Genomic DNA, 18,345 nt, shown 5'->3' with positions numbered 1-18,345 from the left:
TGCGTTGTGTGTCGGCGCCTTTTGTTGTCGTTTGCGGCGTTTCTTCCCATTGTTGTTTCCAGAGCCCTCCATGGAATCCAGCACGTCTCTCCCCGTTGCTATGGCCGTCTTTTTTACTGCACGCGATATTCCTTCGCCATCGGCCAAATTCCGCGCCAAGCGCTTCAACGTTCTCTTGGCGATCGGTTTTATTTGCTGCCAGATGGGAACGATAAACTTGGATATGTTGCTCAACACACCGCCCCCTCGTTAGAAAAGGGGTCCCGTGTACACGGGAATTATTTTGGGGGAATTACGGTACATATTTGAAATGCAACGTTAGATTAGTTCTGCCTTTGGACCGCAATGGCAAACGTCTTCCCGTTTCGTCCGCGAGAACGATCATCACTGAAGGAATTTCGAATTGAGACAGGTTAAAATACTGGATGTTATCTAACGTGTAGGTGACGACGTGCTTGTCTTTCTCGTAATAAAAGGGTAGTATTTTTAGTATCGGTTTTTTTCCCGCTCCCCACGTACGTGGGTTCCACGATATCCGTGTAGACGATTATGTTGTGAAACGGGGGTTCCAGGAGTACCTCGACTGAGCTCGTGACATCCTCCCCCGTAAACACGGTACGCGATTCGAAGCCCAAAAGCACGGCCAGGTACTCGGAAAGTCTTATGGTGGAGGTCCCCTTGGAAAGCCGAATTTTACATTTCTGTTCGGTTCCGTCGAAGCTGAAGCGCGCGCGTTCGCCTACGCGCTGGTTAATCGCATTTAGAAGTGCTTGCGGCGTCGCATAATAGCCGGGAGGCAGATGTACTTGCAAAGATCGAGGAATTTTGTCTTGATCGTGAAAGAAAATCGGCGCGCTATGGGGAGAGAGACGCGTAACGTTTCTTCGTGTCCCTCGACGGGTGTGAGATGTAGCAGCTTGACAAAGGGTTCCGGCACGTGCAACCCTTTCGGTGTTTTCAGAGAGTAGACGTTATCCGCGAATTCTAGTGAGGCGTCCAGCTTGTGCGTCTGGAAATACTTGTTGAGTGTGTTCCGTAGGGACGTGGTTTCCGAATTCAGAGTGACATCGCCGAAAGCGACGGGTGCGGCGTGCTCCAATAAGATGGAGGTGGCTTCGCGTTCGCTCAATTTGGGAGGTTTCACCGCACGACCTGCTTCGCGGGACGCGGGCGTCGAGCGCCTGTGCGAGCCGAGGGTCCAATTCCACGGCTTTCACGTCCACGGGTAAGACGAAGTCGTATCGCGATTTATTGTACGCGAAAGAAACGTTGAATTCCGAAAGGGCTTTTCCCAAATCCCTCTCGAGATCCGAGGTGACACGAAAAGTTCTGTCAGCTTCGACCGTGTCCTCGAAAGAAACCTCGATTTTCGCATCTTGCCTTTCGTACCCGATATTTAAAAAATCGTTACTTATGCTGAGATCCATCAGACCGACTTTATACCGATTCGAGAGCAGAAGCGGACTATCGAAAGCTACCGTGAAGGCATTGAGTTTATTCGAGGGAAACTTATCCATGCTGGCGTTCGAGAGCAGGTGGACGTAGATGTCTGACATCATTTCCCAATCTTGACCACGTCGCTGCTCGGAACCCAACTGTCGTGTTCTTTGTCGTAACCGAACCAGCGAACCAAGGAGAAGCTCTGACCGTTCACTTGCTTCTTTCTCAGCACTTTCGTTACTGGCCAAGGCTGATTGGCGTCTCGGGTTACGACGAGTACCTCCTCCGGGTAGAAAGATCCGTCCACTTCCTTACCCCGGTAATCTTCCAGGTGTACGACGGGAGGAGAGGTGTCTCTCAGGTGGGAGACGGTGAAAATCTGAGGCGACCAACTCCCTTCCGAGCTCTTATGAAAACCTTTTCTGTGTAGTAGGACCCTCACTTTATCCCCCAGTTTGAGCTTCTTTTTCACGGAGGGTACGACGGGCTTCCCATTTACCTTATTGAACAGCTCCAATTTGTTTTCGGGCGTGACTTCGGACGGGCTGATGCCCAAAGTCCTGTGTTTGGTGGTGTTGTAGTCGCGCACGATCTTGGGAAGCGCGGAAACGAAGTGGTATTTTCCCGTTACTCTAAAATAACGGAATATTCTGTCGCGTAAAGTGCATATGACGCGTTCTGCCTGTGATGCTTTGATTACTGGAGAGAAGGTCGAATACATGTGTACCTTCTTTCGTGAGAGATACTCCTTGACGGTCTTGTTGTAGAATTCCCCGCCTCTGTCGCAAAAGATACGTGTAGGTACGTTACCTCCCCGAAAAAGTCTTATCATGGCCCTTTTCATTTCGGCGGGGCGCTTCGTCTTTAGTGGGAGGGCGCGCAGAAAGCGGGAGAGGGAATCGATTGCCACGAGAATGTAGCGGTAGCCACCGTTGAATCTCTTGTATTTTGAAAAATCGGCGAGATCCATTTGCCACACGTCGTTGACCTTGAGCGCGATGATGCGTCTCCTATTAAACTTTCTTCTGACCGGATGGTGGAGCGTGTAGGCATCCAGCTTTCTGAGAATGGCGAGAGCCTTCTTTTTGCTCAAGTGATGCGCTTTTCTATAGCGTTCCACACCCCCCAAACCACCGTCTGGTTTCTCATATCCCTCCATAAGTCGTCCACGCAATGGAGGCCTGCTGCTGCTGCTGCTGCTGCTGTTGAGGCTCGCGAGATTTGGGTAGAGAAATCAGACGCAATAGTTTCGAGACTTTGGGGAACCAGGAAGGTTTCTTTCCCGCCTTACGTTGCAACAAATAATTGACAAGTTTGTAAAGGACGTACGAGGAGTGTCTGATGGCCTTGCCCGACACGGAGACACAACCCTCGCGATCCCAGGAAAGAACCTTCTTTAATTCCGAGACGACCCTTTCCGCTTCCTCTTCGTCCACCTCTGGAGAGAGGAGCGAATAGTCAAAGTCATTTGTAGCGTCGGACGCCTTGTTTTTATTGTCGTAGGGGTCAAATCCGTACTGCTTGAGTATGCGATACAGTGCTTGCAGTATGGGTTTCACTTTGACGTCGTCACTCTCCTTCGAGGAAAGAATGTTTCCGATGGAGGAGGTGGTCACTTCAATTCTCTTGGCCATTGGCGAAAAGGTTCAACACGGCGGAAAGCAGGAGAGGAACCACCGACGAAAGAACGCCCTGTCCTCGCTGCTGAGACAGATAGCGCTTCAAATGTTGCGGATTCTTGTGAATCTTTTTGTAGGCGAGCCGTCGTAAAAAGCGTTTGTGCTTCTTCAAACATGCGAACGTATCTGGAGCTAGAGCCACCTTTCCGTTCAATACATTGAGGCAAATTTCGGAGAGGTGTTTCATGTCGGACGAGGACGAACGTCTCAAGACGTCGCGACGTCGTGGAGGGGGTAGAGTGGAGAGTACTTTGAGTAAAGTGAGGTGAGGGCGGAGATTCATTTCGGAGCGTAGATATATTGACGTTCTCCCGGAAAGATATTGCTACGCAACCTGTGATCCTCGTGCGTATAGTTGTGAAGATCCACGAGTAAACATGCGTGGGGCGACGACATCGCTTGTTTATATGCGTCCAGAAAATACTCCAATCTTTTTCTGCCAAATAGCTGTTGGCCGAAATGTTCCATCTGGTGCACGCTGCGCACGGTGCGCCACAGGACGACGTAACTGGCGTTGTAGGATATTGTTCTAAAATGGCTGCTGTCGAAAAAGATGTTTTGAACGAGTAAGAAGATCGACGCGTTGGCATGGTGAGAACCCCGAATGAAAAGATCAGTCACCTCCTTCAAGGAACTGGCGTCGGTCATGTGATCGTCGACGACGATCAGCGTAGCGCGCGACGTGTCCCACTCTCACGGTAGCTCCTTGGTAAATTTTACGGAGTCCCCGAATTCGTCCTGCATGCTCGGCGAAGCATATTTCTGCACGTAGAATATTTGTGACGGAGGCTTGTCCACCACGTCGTTCAGGTTCCTCAGCACGTTAGCAACGAACGTAGATTTGCCGCACATGGAGGGACCGCTTAAGATACAGCGAAAAGGATGACGGAAACGAAAAGGTTCGGGGGAAGACATGTTGCGTGCGTACACGTTTCACGAAGAGAAAGAAGAGACTGAGACTCGAAGAGAAATGCATCGCTTTTATTTACACGTTGTCGTCGTCGTCCTCCTCTACATCGGAACTGCGTTCCCAATACAGATTATCCAGGCTAAAGTTGGACTTCTTTTTCGCCAGTCTGCCCGCCGCTAAGATGCGGTCGAGCGTCTTCATCTTGTCCTGACACATTTCTTGACGCGCTTGCAACCATTCCAGGCGGTGGACTTGAAAGGCTTCCTCCACGATGCCGCGAATAAATTCGCGAAGTTCTTCGTTTTTTGTCTTTTCCTTGCGACGACGAGAAACGCAGGAGAATAAACCACACATGGCGTTTTCCACGTATCGGTCAGAATGATGACGCGAGCGCGGTGCGCGCTGCCTTTATAGAGATAAACGCGCATCTCTGCAACTGCTGGGTGCAAACTACCAACATGGCGGGCGCTGGTCACTCGGGTGTTGCGGACCGGCTTCTTCGCCGCGGCATCGTTGATTTTCGAATAAATTGTTTCTCTCCACTCTATTTCTATCTTTTTATTTTATTTTCTGCCTATTTTTTTATTTTTTATGACCACGATTATCCGGAAACGCACAACTGGTCTGGACGCGAGATAGACGTTCCCCAATTAGTGTGATGGCTCCCTGGAGGGTGCTGATTAATGTGGAGGGTCCCAATTAGCTCTAATTGCTAATTAATGGCGTCCAGACGAAGATGTGCGTTTCCGGATAAACGTGGTCAGTACTTACTACTCATGAAAAGTTGAACATAGGTGAATACTCAAATTATAACATCACATTGTCATACCTGTTGGTGGAGGTAGACTGCAACTAATGTGTCAGCAATTTCTTCATGCACCAGATGCAAGCCAGATCATGCTTAATTTCCGCCTTCAGCGTGCACCTGTGATAATTCAGAAGTTAGATTATCAATATTATTGTGTTGTTAATCGTGGTTATATCAGAGTAAGCACAGTAGGACAGCTGCACAATCGATTCATTAAGCTTGCTATTTTTTATATCTGAACCTCGACTTACCTTTTTTGCTCTCGTTTTTTGCCTTGATCCTCCGTGGCACGTTCAAAATGTTGTGCGTCGGGCACCTCAGATTTTCATCAGACGATTTCGTGCCGAGATTCCAAATTGCCTCTGGAGTCGCGCGTAACCTATGATAACATACGTGGGCGAAATCCTTGCAGTGGAAATTAGCAGGCACCACTGTCAGCCAAGAGCTTCGCACTGGTTGGTCTTTTGGCAGCTTATAGTAGGTAACACTTGAATGCTCCGATGAATTGTTCTAACAGCGTAGCACCGTCGCATCTTCGACAACTTCGCCGTGGCATATCACGCTCCAGCACATAAAAGGCAAGGTCAGAACAAGGAAGTGCACTTTCCAAACGACGCCGTGCCAAAAAAAAATATTCACATGCTTTGTTTGCGGCTTAGCAACAACATAACAGCTGTTCGCTTATGTACGATGCACAGAGGACGAAACGAAAGAAGCCAAGCGCCCAAACCAAGAGTCCATGCCAAGCCAAAGACAGATAAACCGAGAGCAGTGACGTCGGTGCGCCCGTGCGCAGGGTTTGCCGACGGTCTGACGGCCGGGCGTGGGAACTAAAAAAACTGTTTTCTAAAAAATTACGAACAGTTGGAGCAAGATATTTCGCACACATATTCAGTGTTCGGTAATGAACACACAGCGCGAATATCGCTCACTTCTGCGGCACTTCAAAATCGGCATATCTGACCTTTAACGTCATCGGACGTCAGAAAACGCCATAAACTGAACGTCGTGGAGACATCCGGTGGCTAGTGATTACTGATTGGTTCCTATGAGGACGAATTCGTTTTCTGAGCGATGATTGGCCGTTTTCAAATTTGTTCGCGAGCGCTCAAACAGGCGACAGCGCGGCGGCTGTGCCGGTTGGAACCGGCGTCCACGGAATCAGTGGAGTACAGCTGTAGCTTCCACAGTTTCGCCACGAAAACCACCGCCCCCCTTGACCACGTGATCATCCGTAACGAATCACGACAAAGTAGCCGGAAAACGGCGCCAAAAAGCGCGCACTGGCTGATCGAACTGCGCATGTGCGGCGCGTGCCCTCTCCACACCCTCTCACTCGAATTCTCTCTCCCTCCCCCCTGTTCTGAGCGCTTCGCCAGCCCCCCACAGCTCTCGCAAAATCTGTATCAAAATGCGTGTTCCTGCGCACGGAGCAATCCGTGCACCAGCTCTGGTGGCGCAGCGGTAACGCGTGCGCTTGGAGACTGGGAGGTCCGCGGTTCGAATCCGCGGGCCGGCTGTGCCGTCTGGGGTTTTTCCTGGGTTTCCCTCAGATGTGTAATAGGCGTATGCCGGCACAGTTCCCCTGAAGTCGGCCCATGGACGCAGCTATCCTCCCACCGAGCGGATTCCGCTCGGTCTTCCACTTCACCATTTCCTCTCCTCCTCTCCACCACCTTTCCCTTCCCGAGAAACATGCCGCCTAATCAGGCAGGCAGACCTCTTGGGTTCCTCCCAACGACACCCCTCCTCCTCCACCTCCAGCAATCCGTGCCTCTCTATTGGTCGTACGCCACAAGCGTGTCCGGATTGGTTGCCAGAATTTGAAAACGGCACTTCGCGCTTCCTCGCCTGCGTGCTGCGTTCTCCTTCGGCGGTTTCATTTGAAATGTGAACGGTGGGCGACGTGAGTAGTAAGTACTGACCACGTTTATCCGGAAACGCACATCTGGCCTGGACGCCATTAATTAGCAATTAGAGCTAATTGGGACCCCCCACATTAATCAGCACCCTCCAGGGAGCCATCACACTAATTGGGGAACGTCTATCTTGCGTCCAGACCAAGATGTGCGTTTCCGGATAATCGTGGTCATAAAAAATAAAAAAATAGGCAGAAAATAAAATAAAAAGATAGAAATAGAGTAGAGAGAAACAATTTATTCGAAAATCAACGATGCCGCGGCGAAGAAGCCGCTCCGCAACACCCGAGTGACCAGCGTCCGCCATGTTGGTAGTTTGCACCCAGCAGTTGCAGAGATCGACGACAGGTGGCCACTTAGTTGCAAGGCATCACACCAGATGGCGCCACCATCATAGCTCTAGACGAGAAAGACAGAACAAGATACTAGCGGCAGGTAAAAATGACAGCACTGCTAAGCAAGTCTAGGCATGCGAGAGAAAAGGTCTAACCGCTACTGCTAAAACAGAAAACAGTACACATCGCGGGAAAAAGGCTTACGGGGGGACGATCGCTTAGGCCTAACCCCAACACTACGCAGCTAACACAAGGCGGGAACCACATATCGCTAAACATGCGAGAAAAGGCTTAACACGAGCGCGGTCACCGCTAAACACGGCAAACATACGAGGAAAGAGGCTTACGGGGGGCGATCGCTTAGGCCTAATCCCAACACTACGCAGCTAACACAAGGCGGGAACCACACATCGCTAAACATGCGTCAACAGGCTTGGACACCGCAAAACAAGTCTAAACATGCGAGAAAAGGCTTAACACGAGCGCGGTCACCGCTAAACACGGCAAACATACGAGAAAAGGAGCGCGTCAAATCACTCACCTTTTCCCCCGCGGCAACTTCCAGGCAGAAACTGAGCGAGCGCGGAGAACATACGTCTGCTCCCTACGAGATCCAGCCAGCAACTGTGCGAGCGCGCGGAGCGCACGTCCGTCTTCCGCGACGGTCCGAGAGAAACTGAGAGAGGCGACGCGCAGCGGCCGCTATGGATGCGGATGCGCGCGCGCCCTCTGCTCCACCCGTTCGCGCATGCGCGCGCGCTGCTAGCTCCCTCTGCGCCGGCCGCGGGTGTTTTCGGTTTCGGCTCTCTGCTGCGCGCGCGCGCGCTCCTAGCGGCGACGGGTGGCTTTTCAGTTTCGCTTTCATTCTCCGTTCTTTGCGCGCGCGTTTATCTCTATAAAGGCAGCGCGCACCGCGCTCGCGTCATCACTACGTGAAGATGTTCAGCTACCACTCTTTACAAAATTGTTCCCGTACCCACGCTTCTTGGGAAGAAGTGGAGAAGGAATGTTTCAATGGCGAAAGTCCCCGCAACGAGCTCGTCATCACTGCTTTTCGCTACGTGATAGACATGGTAGGCTTTGGCAATATAGGAGAGATCTCGCCGGGGCCGCTGCAGGAGATGGTGCGTCGAATTTACGCCCGTTACAAGAACGTCTGCATAACGGTTCCTGACGGACCCCTGGGACTGATGAGCGAATTTGTGAGCTTGGCCAACGCAGAATTCAACTACATCGCTGCAGACATCGTGGACCTTCTCGCTCGTGCCATCGCTCATATTAAGCACGCCCTGCGGAAGCAGCGACATTTGCAAGCAGTCTACATCGTCAACTTCGTCACTGATTTATTGAAATACCGCTTGGTTATTGACATGCAACGTATTAAACAGTCCGAATAACTTTGACGAGACTCTGTGTGTTCTTTCACTGAAACATCTTTATTGAATACATACAAAGGACTTGGTCGATAGATGCCTGCACCCTCCCTGACTTGCCTCAAGAGAAAGGATATGGGGTATCTTCATCCGAGCGTCGTCATTGCGCGGGTCACTGCGTCAGCACGATGACGGAATGGTCATTCTTTTCGTACACCCATTCCGCTACCACACTGCCACGATGTCCCGTGCTGCTCCTGTCTGCGAGAGAGAGAGAGAGAGAGAGAGGGATGTCTCGACTAGAACTTTTATTCTCGATTACATGCGCGTGCAGCTCTTTGTTCCGCGGTTACTCGATGCCTGACGTCGACGGCCTTACGCTGTCCGTGTCGCTATAGATCAATTGCACTGGACATGTCAAGCGAGAAAAGAGCGACTCGTAGATGAAGCTGTACATTCGGACTTTGGATATTTCAAGAATGGCAAAGCCCACGTAAAGGGGGTGCGTGCATTTGATGCGGCGTTGTTTCATCTCGTACAAGATGCACTTATCACTCAGAATGTGAAAATGCTGACTGTCGACGGAGCTAGCTTTTCGGAGCGCGCTTTCTTTGTCGTAGGCTAGGGCATACTTTTTCATCCGTCTCACATTTTGTATCGACTTACCGAACGTGCTGTTCGACATGGTTTTGTACAGAAGTCGCTCGAATTTCGTGCTCGCGGCATTCCTCAACGCGACGTTTCTCTGCACGAAGGTTCGCAAAAAGTTGTCTTGGCGGAACGAGAGGATGCTGTGAACACGTTTTATTTTCATGCCCAACCTCACGTACAGAGCGAGCAGTGCATAATGAACGACGTAGCGTTCTTTGTCGTAGCACGTCAGCAAGAGTTTCGTTGTGGAAGGGGCGTTCAGCGCCAACGCATCTTTCAGGTGGCGTTGGTAGGGGGAGAGTTCGTTCTCGTCCACGCACCTGTGGTCGGGTGCCAGGGGAAAATCCCTAGTGAGCGCGTGCAGTTCTTCGGGATATGACAAGTCTACCACGTACACGTAACCCACTTCCGAATCGTGAGGAATGTTGAGAAAATCGATCTCGCTCCACTTCGAAGGATCGACCCACTCAAAACCACCTGTCGGGAGATGGAAAGTCATCGCGTACGGGTACAAACTGTTCACGTCGAGGTACTGGATAAAAGCCTTTTCTTGCTGGGGATCGTAATCGTCGCACCCCTCGTGATTAGCCCGACAGTATCTGTGGAAGCTGTTACAAATGCCTCCCCTGATTCCCTTCTCGATCGTTTCGTACATCTCGCGATCGCTCATGAGCTCGAGTTTGACTTTGGTGAGCTTCAGAGCGCTGCTCCACGCGTAACTGGCGAGGGACACTGTGCGTAGGATATCTAACCCATCCGTCTCTAGCGCAATCTTCCTGAAATACAGTACGACGTCGCAGAGCTGACAGGCGTCGAGCGTGACGTAGAGACGCGTGTAACCGCCGAGGTTCTTACATTCGAACAATTCGAAAATCTCGAGGGCGTACTGATAGTCCTCGTCCGTGATCTCTTGGTCGTTCAGGTCGCTTTTGAAAGCTTCCTTTGGCGGTAGTGCGGGCAAATTGTACGCTTCGAAACTGTCGACGAAGGTGTACGGGTAAATGCCCTTCCTGAGGAGGCGTCGGAAACGGTCACCAAACATTTGACGGGTACAATGAAACGCGCTTTCACCACCGCTGGCGAGCAGGGTTTCCACCAGGTTCGACAAGGAGAGGTTGAAAAACTGCGTGGTATCGCGGAAATGGAGATCGCCAATGTTGAACCCTCTTATCTTTTCCGAGCTCGAAGCTAAGATCCACGGCTCGCCCAGATTTAGAACGTGCATGTGGCGGAGAAGGGAGCTCAAATCGTACTGCAGGTTGTGCACGCACACGACGAGTTCTTTGGTATTACGACACGTAAGGTTACACGTATCACACAGCGTCGCGACAAAATTCGAAGAACCGGACTCTACGAAGCGGGTGTGGTCGTGATGCGATACCTTCCGCGTATGTCGGTTAAATTCGATTCCACAAAATTCGCAGTGTGTAGCGCTCGCGTGCCGAAAGTGGTCTTCCATACTCATGACCAACGGCGCGGGACAACTGTTCAACCTATCGATTTGATCACTAAATCGCTTGAGCGAGAGCAAGCATTTCTCTGCCGCGTTGGGTCCCAAATAGCCATCTACGTCCATTATTTTCCCATCACAACTTCTCACTAGCACAATGCTGTACGAGCTCATCCTGTGCACACTCGAGGCGTCCTTCACGAGCGCGTTTTTTTCCAAAACGCTCTCCGTGTCCAACACCGCGAAATAGGGGTAGGGATGCATGTACTGTATCTTGTTGAAGGAGACACACTCCCCCGCTTTTGGCATTTCGAGAATCACTTCGTTTACGTCTCGACACAGACGTTCGTGTTGCTGCAATGCCTCTCTCGTTCCGTAACCGGACGTGCATTTCTCGCAATAAAAGTAGTCACTTCGTCCCATGAAAGTGCTAAATTTTCGGATCCCATAGAAATGCTCCCTAACCTCGAGCAGGTGGACTTTATCCTTATAGAGCGTGCAGGGAACCCGTCCGGTAGATATCGAACTCGTCTGCTCGTCGAACACGTAGATGTAGACGGAGATTTTGTTTTTTCTCTCCCACAGGGTAATGTCTTCGTAAGTGACTGGGAAGCAGGGCGGCCAGTACGTTACGCGCGTCTCCGGATGGGAAGGATTCATGTACTTGTGGTATCTTACATGCAGGTTTGGTTTGCTCCTCAAAGGATGTAAGAGTGCCAGCACGCTATACTTGAAACACTCGTTTTCGTGATTCGGCGGAAGTTTGACGTTTGTGAGAGTCTTTGTTTTTCTCTTTAGGAGCTCGGGAAGCTCGATCGTGCATCCTATCCGCTTCGGTTTAAGCGCGTTAGTTTTAAGTCGACACATTGGACGTCGTTCGAGGTGAAACCAGACCCTTCTCTCGCATAGTTTTCAACGCGTTGCGAGGACTCTGCGATGGCAGCATTTATCGCGCCTTCGATTTCTTGGCGGTTATGAACGACTCTCATGTGAAGGTTCACGTGAAGGAGATGCGAAGTCAACCCATCGGCTCCGTCCTTAACCATGAGCGCCTTCGAGCACAGACAAAATTTGAAAGGCATGGGATAAGCTTCGAGGACGCGCGTGATTACTGGAGCTATGCTCGGTAGATAGAGTCGCAAATCGTCGACGTTGTCGTCGTGCGGGGAACAGAGAAGCGTGTACCTAGTAGCCGTTCCGTCAAATGCCTCGTCTGTGACAAAAAAAAGGAAGGAATCGTCTCTCCGTGACGGAGGGATGATTCTCTACGACGTGTTCTCTCAATTCAACGATTCTACGACCCTGGACAGGCTCAGCTTCGTTTCGAAATTCTGGGCTTGCATCTGGTGATTCATCTCGAACCCTACCAGACAGAGGAATGAAATCTGCATACGACTGATCCCCTTCCCACATGAGCAATTCGTCGTCGTCGTCGTCCGTTTCAGGTATTACGAAAGGCGGACTACTGACTCTGTCGTCGTCGTCGTCATCTGAAAGGACGACTGGGCTATTACCGAGATTCTCTATTCTAGCTTCGTGCTCTCTTTCTACGGCCACGAGCATGGCATCGATGGGGTCGTACTGACATACGAGACAGCGCGGCACTGCGGTCAAAGAAAATCAGTACGAGATTCCCCCTCACGAAACAATGCTCACTTTTCCCTTCAGTTGAGGAACGCTTGAGATTGATGATGATGATGAGAGAGGATGGGATGAGTCCCTGTGGTCAGTGTCATGCGGTGACAGCGGCTATTGGTTCCTGAAAAACAATGTCATACATAGAATACACTCTCACAGCAGAGACGGTCAACTTACATTTTGGTCCACGAAACGCCTCGTGTCGTGGATGGATGGATGCCCCTCGTGGGCTTCCTGTCAATCGTCGTAGAACCAGCGCACCTTTTATAGTCGCTACACCGCTCTCCTCCTCCTCGCATTGCGACGGTGTCGTCTGTACTTTGACCACCCCGCCTTCCGTCTTTCGCGCCTTTTTGCGATGTCGCATATGACAATAATACCATCGACGTTGAATAAAACATTACACTAATTTCTAGCTAACACTCTGGGACGACATGTACATGACGACAAGAAGACCCAGAGTGGGATTCGAACCCAGGATCCTTCTACACTGGGCGCGACACACTAACCACCAATCTAATTCGTACTGCGTGACGTTTTTCGTATTGCGGGGTTCGTGTCTACACACGTCACAACATGTTCAAACACGTTCAAACATGTTCAAACACGTTCAATGACGTCATAGAGAGAGAGAGGAAGTAGTGTGTCCAGGGACGACTTCGTCGCCTGTGTCTAAACACGTCCAAACACGTCCAAACATGTTCAGACACGTTCAATGACGTCATAGAGAGGGTGAGAGAGGAACGAGTGTGTCCAGGGGCGACTTCGCCGCCCATGTCCAAACATGTTCAAACACGTCTTAACATGTTTAAACACGTTCAATGACGTCATAGAGAGTGAGAGGCAAAGCTTTACTATAAATGTCGAAGCGAACGTTCGATCGTCATTCCATCATGATCAGCTTGGTAGATCCTCGTAAGTAATACCCATGACGTCATCATCATCGTCGAAATGTTTGAAGAGTTTCGTTTCCAGTGTACAACACTTTTGCTGCGCGTGAAGTCGGTTTTTTCCCGCCTCACATATTTCGGGAGATTGGCAGGGCCCGCTTCTTCTGCACCAATTGCGGTGGATTGTGGTCCAAAGGTACGCTTCCTCGTTATTTTTTTTTTTTTTTAATACGTTCTATAATCGTTCACATTTTTTTCCAGAGCAAAAGCATTGGACGGACCGATTGATTCGCCCGTTTCTCGGCTGTCGGACGGTACCGTTCGACGTACGTTGCGAAGGACTTCGACTATTGAAGGAAGATGGAGAAGATGGACCATCAGTGTCACTCTGTGACTGAAGAAGATTGTACGTGCGTGTGTGTTTGAGATATAAAAACACGCGTTTCTCACACTCCTTTCGTTGCAGATTACGAATGGCTACTGACGGGAGATCTACCCCTGGTCCTAACCTTCAAGCCTCCTCCAAAGACCTTCTTTTTGCGAATCGGCGATCAACTGACTACCTGTCGCTGCGGTGGACTCTGGTCGAGAAACCCCAGCCATTGGTTAGACTCGAGCCTTCGTCCGTATTTGGGCTGCCTTCCCGGCTACGAAACCAAAGCTGGAGCCTAATTCGTGTGTAACGAGAAATAAAAAAGGTTGTCTACTCTCATTCCGTCTCAGTCATGATGACGCCCGAGCAGAGGTTTGCCACCTTTGTGCAAACGCGAATGTATCGGGACTTGCTGCGATTACGCGATTATATTCACGGCGATAGCTGCGAGGGAGACTTTCGCTCGATTCTCAAGACGATACCCTTACGTCTGTTCACCGTCAGTGGGAAGATTGCAAAGAAAATGAAGCGTTTCGTAGATTACAAGCTCGAGCTGTTGGAAAAGTATAGACGAGGAGAGACAGTCGACCCGTGTCTCATCAACGCGGGTTTCAACCGACCTATCGTCCGTCGCTACTGGCTTCTCCACACATCCCTCGACGTCACGGTGCAGACCGGCGACGACGGCGGTGAGCGTCGGGTCAGCACGTTGGAAGATCGTCTCGCAAGGGTCTTGTGTATGTCGTGAAAAAATAAATAGACAATTTTTTTACGAAACGAGTTCGCTCACGAGGAGACGTTTTATTGTTTCGTCATTCTCTTCGAGGTTACAGGAAAACATGGATACACAACTTTTCAAGCTGTAGCGTTTCGACATGCGCGTGGCTACGTAGATACAAAAAAGCCCGCAGTAAGGCGAAAAAGGCGATTGAATACACTTGTCGTTATACTCGTCCACTACAGGTAAAGTCCTTCGAAGGTTTGCTTCGATGGGAGGAAGTCCGTAGCTGTCGAAAAACACGGTAGACCCGTCGTAGTTTTTCAGGTAGAGCACCCAGTGCTGCCCGCGTCTTCTTCGCTCTTCCGTATTGATGATTAAATAACCGGGCTTGCGTAAAACGAAGGCTTCGTTTGAAGCGCAAATGCCTCTCAGCATGGAGGAAGCGAGGGGGTTCAGGGACATGAGTTCCAAGATGTCGCTCTCGTACATCTTTTCTTATGGGAAGGTGATCGTACGGTCCTTGTCGACGTACATGAGCTTGGGACACTCGGAAATCAAGAGGACGGTGACCGCGTGTGGAAGGGCTTTAGCGAAGCGTAATTGCAGGCGAACGTTTCCTTTTCGCCACTCGTTCAAATGCGAAGGAGAAGAACACTTGTCCACGTCCAAGTTAAAGTAGAGAAGGAACCCGTTCGTTTTAAATCGCTCGTAGCTATACTTGAAATGTTCTCTCCCAGTTCTTGCAAGAAGTTAAAGTAGGGAATTTTGACGAGGTCGTTCTGAAAGTCGTACTCGGCTCGCACTTGCTGGCCGTCCACGGAGAGCATCGAATGAGACAGGTCGTAATGGCGGAATTTGTAGGGGTTCGATTGGATGTCGCCGAGAAAGTCGGACGTGGCGAGCAGGGCGACGCATAATTTGGAAGGCACCCTTTCGGGGTAAACGTTTTCAAGTGAGCGTCCAAGCTCCCGGCACTCAAGCTCCGCACCTTGGTTTCTAATCCGCGTAACACGTAGATGGCCGGCGTGGTCTGAAGCCGCCGCTCGTATTCCAAAAATAGGGAAGGTGCAAGCGTCACCTTTTTCAAGTGTAATGTCATTTCTTTAATGTCCACCTCGTAATTGTACGTTTTCTTGTCTTTGGGGACCGATACGAGTTTAAATTCGTCGTTGTTTAACAGGAAAACGACGCGAATTTCGACGGCAGGTACCATCAGGCGCGGCTGTTGAAACAGGTCGGTATTGATCTGACCGACCAGGTTAAAGTATTTTCCACCCTTCGTCGCTTCGTAACGTTGTTTCGGACCGCGAGACGAGACGTCGTAATCGTCCTTTAAATGTTCGTCGTCCTCGACATAAAGTCCAGCCGCGTGCACTGTTTCTTGAGCCGCGGGCGTGGAATGAAGCACGACGTCCAAAATACTCCTGTAGGCGTACAACTCGTTGGAACTGACGAGCTTGTTGTTCGCATAAACGGTGACCGTCTTAAACATGCCGCTCAACAGGTGGTTTATTGGGAAAACGACATCTTTCTCGTCCATTTCTTCCCCGTCGTCGCGAACAATGCGCACGGTCAAAGACACGAAACTACCGTAGAGATCCAAGTGTGCCCTTTGCAAATTTTGAATACAAAACTCGATCACGGAATTATTTACTCCGTTGACCGGATAAAAAAGTTGGTACGAAGTATCTTCCACGCCGTATTGAATGGAAGGGGGTTCGAATATCATCACATCACTCGTTAGACAGATCGGCGTCTGTATTTTTCCTTTCGTTGACGTCATGACGGAGCGCGCGCAGCGGATGTGTGACCTTCACGGCGTACCAAAGATATCTGCAGGTGCGTCGTGTGTCGGCGCCTTTTGTTGTCGTTTGCGGCGTTTCTTTCCATTGTTGTTGTTTCCAGAGCCCTCCATGGAATCCAGCACGTCTCTCCCCGTTGCTATGGCCGTCTTTTTTACTGCACGCGATATTCCTTCGCCATCGGCCAAATTCCGCGCCAAGCGCTTCAACGTTCTCTTGGCGATCGGTTTTATTTGCTGCCAGATGGGAACGATAAACTTGGATATGTTGCTCAACACACCGCCCCCTCGTTGGAAAAGGGGGTCCCGTGTACACGGGAATTATTTTGGGGGAATTACGGTACATATTTGAAATGCAACGTTAGATTGGTTCTGCCTTTGGACCGCAACGGCAAACGTCTTCCCGTTTCGTCCGCGAGAACGATCGTCACTGAAGGAATTTCGAATTGAGACAGGTTAAAATACTGGATGTTATCTAACGTGTAGGTGACGACGTGCTTGTCTTTCTCGTAATAAAAGGGTAGTATTTTTAATATCGTTTTTTTCCCGCTCCCCACGTACGTGGGTTCCACGATATCCGTGTACACGATTATGTTGTGAAACGGGGGTTCCAGGAGTACCTCGACGGAGCTCGTGGCATCCTCATCCCCCGTGAACACGGTACGCGATTCGAAGCCCAAAAGCACGGCCAGGTACTCGGAAAGTCTTAGGGTGGAGGTGCCCTCGGAAAGCCGAATTTTACATTTCTGTTCGGTTCCGTCGAAGCTGAAGCGCGCGCGTTCGCCTACGCGCTGATTAATCGCATTTAGAAGTGCTTGCGGCGTCGCATAATAGCCGGGAAGCAGATGTACTTGCAAAGATCGAGGAATTTTCGTCTTGATCGTGAAAGAAAATTGACGCGCTACGGGGAGAGAGACGCGTAGCGTTTCTTCGTGTCCCTCGACGGGTGTGAGATGTAGCAGCTTGACAAAGGGTTCCGGTACGTGCAACCCTTTCGGTGTTTTCAGAGAGTACACGTTATCCGCGAATTCTAGCGAGGCGTCCAGCTTGTGCGTCTGGAAATACTTGTTGAGTGTGTTCCGTAGGGACGTGGTTTCCGAATTCAGAGTGACGTCGCCGAAAGCGACGGGTGCGGCGTGCTCCAATAAGATGGAGGTGGCTTCGCGTTCGCTCAATTTGGGGGGTTTCACCGCACGACCTGCTTCGCGGGACGCTAGCGAGGCGTCGAGCGCTTGCGCGAGCCGAGGGTCCAATTCCACGGCTTTCACGTCCATGGGTAAGACGAAGTCGTATCGCGATTTATTGTACGCGAAAGAAACGTCGAATTCCGAAAGGGCTTTTCCCAAATCCCTCTCGAGATCCGAGGTGACACGAAAAGTTCTGCCGGCTTCCACCGTGTCCTCGAAAGAAACCTCGATTTTCGCATCTTGCCTTTCGTACCCGATATTTAAAAAATCGTTACTTATGCTGAGATCCATCAGACCGACTTTATACCGATTCGAGAGCTGAAGCGGACTATCGAAAGCTACCGTGAAGGCGTTGAGTTTATTCGAGGGAAACTTATCCATGCTGGCGTTCGAGAGCAGGTGGACGTAGATGTCCGACATCATTTCCCAATCTTGACCACGTCGCTGCTCGGAACCCAACTGTCGTGTTCTTTGTCGTAACCGAACCAGCGAACCAAGGAGAAGCTCTGACCGTTCACCTGCTTCTTCCTCAGCACTTTCGTTACTGGCCAAGGCTGATTGGCGTCTCGGGTTACGACGAGTACCTCCTCCGGGTAGAAAGATCCGTCCACTTCCTTACCCCGGTAATCTTCCAGGTGTACGACGGGAGGAGAGGTGTCTCTCAGGCGGGAGACGGTGAAAATCTGAGGCGACCAACTCCCTTCCGAGCTCTTATGAAAACCTTTTCTGTGAAGTAGGACCCTCACTTTATCCCCCAGTTTGAGCTTCTTTTTCACGGAGGGTACGACGGGCTTCCCATTTATCTTATTGAACAGCTCCAATTCGTTTTCGGGCGTGACTTCGGACGGGCTGATGCCCAAAGTCCTGTGTTTGGTGGTGTTGTAGTCGCGCACGATCTTGGGAAGCGCGGAAACGAAGTGGTATTTTCCCGTTACTCTAAAATAACGGAATATTCTGTCGCGTAAAGTGCGTATGACGCGCTCTGCCTGCGACGCTTTGATTACTGGAGAGAAGGTAGAATACATCTGTACCTTCTTTCGTGAGAGATACTCCTTGACGGTCTTGTTGTAGAATTCCCCGCCTCTGTCGCAAAAGATGCGTGTAGGTACGTTACCTCCCCGAAAAAGTCTTATCATGGCCCTTTTCATTTCGGCGGGGCGCTTCGTCTTT

General features: G+C 50.5%; 1 protein-coding gene and 1 long non-coding RNA gene across 3 annotated transcripts in view; one reads left to right on the top strand and one right to left on the bottom strand.

Moving 5' to 3' along the window:
- The window catches only part of LOC135392821 (uncharacterized), a 189,020-nt gene that overhangs the window by 45,220 nt on the left and 125,455 nt on the right, over positions 1–18,345 (top strand). The window lies entirely within an intron of this gene.
- On the bottom strand, positions 6,975–7,739 carry LOC135392819 (uncharacterized). The gene is made up of 2 exons (XR_010422240.1): positions 7,633–7,739; positions 6,975–7,155 (listed from the first exon to the last, which is right to left on the bottom strand). It is a non-coding gene; the product is annotated as an uncharacterized LOC135392819 (long non-coding RNA).

The sequence above is a fragment of the Ornithodoros turicata genome, chromosome 4 (genome assembly GCF_037126465.1).
Source record: "Ornithodoros turicata isolate Travis chromosome 4, ASM3712646v1, whole genome shotgun sequence".
NCBI lineage: Eukaryota > Metazoa > Arthropoda > Arachnida > Ixodida > Argasidae > Ornithodoros > Ornithodoros turicata.
The sequence above is the reverse complement of the archived record's forward strand: the minus strand, read 5'-3'. Positions and strand labels throughout refer to the sequence as shown.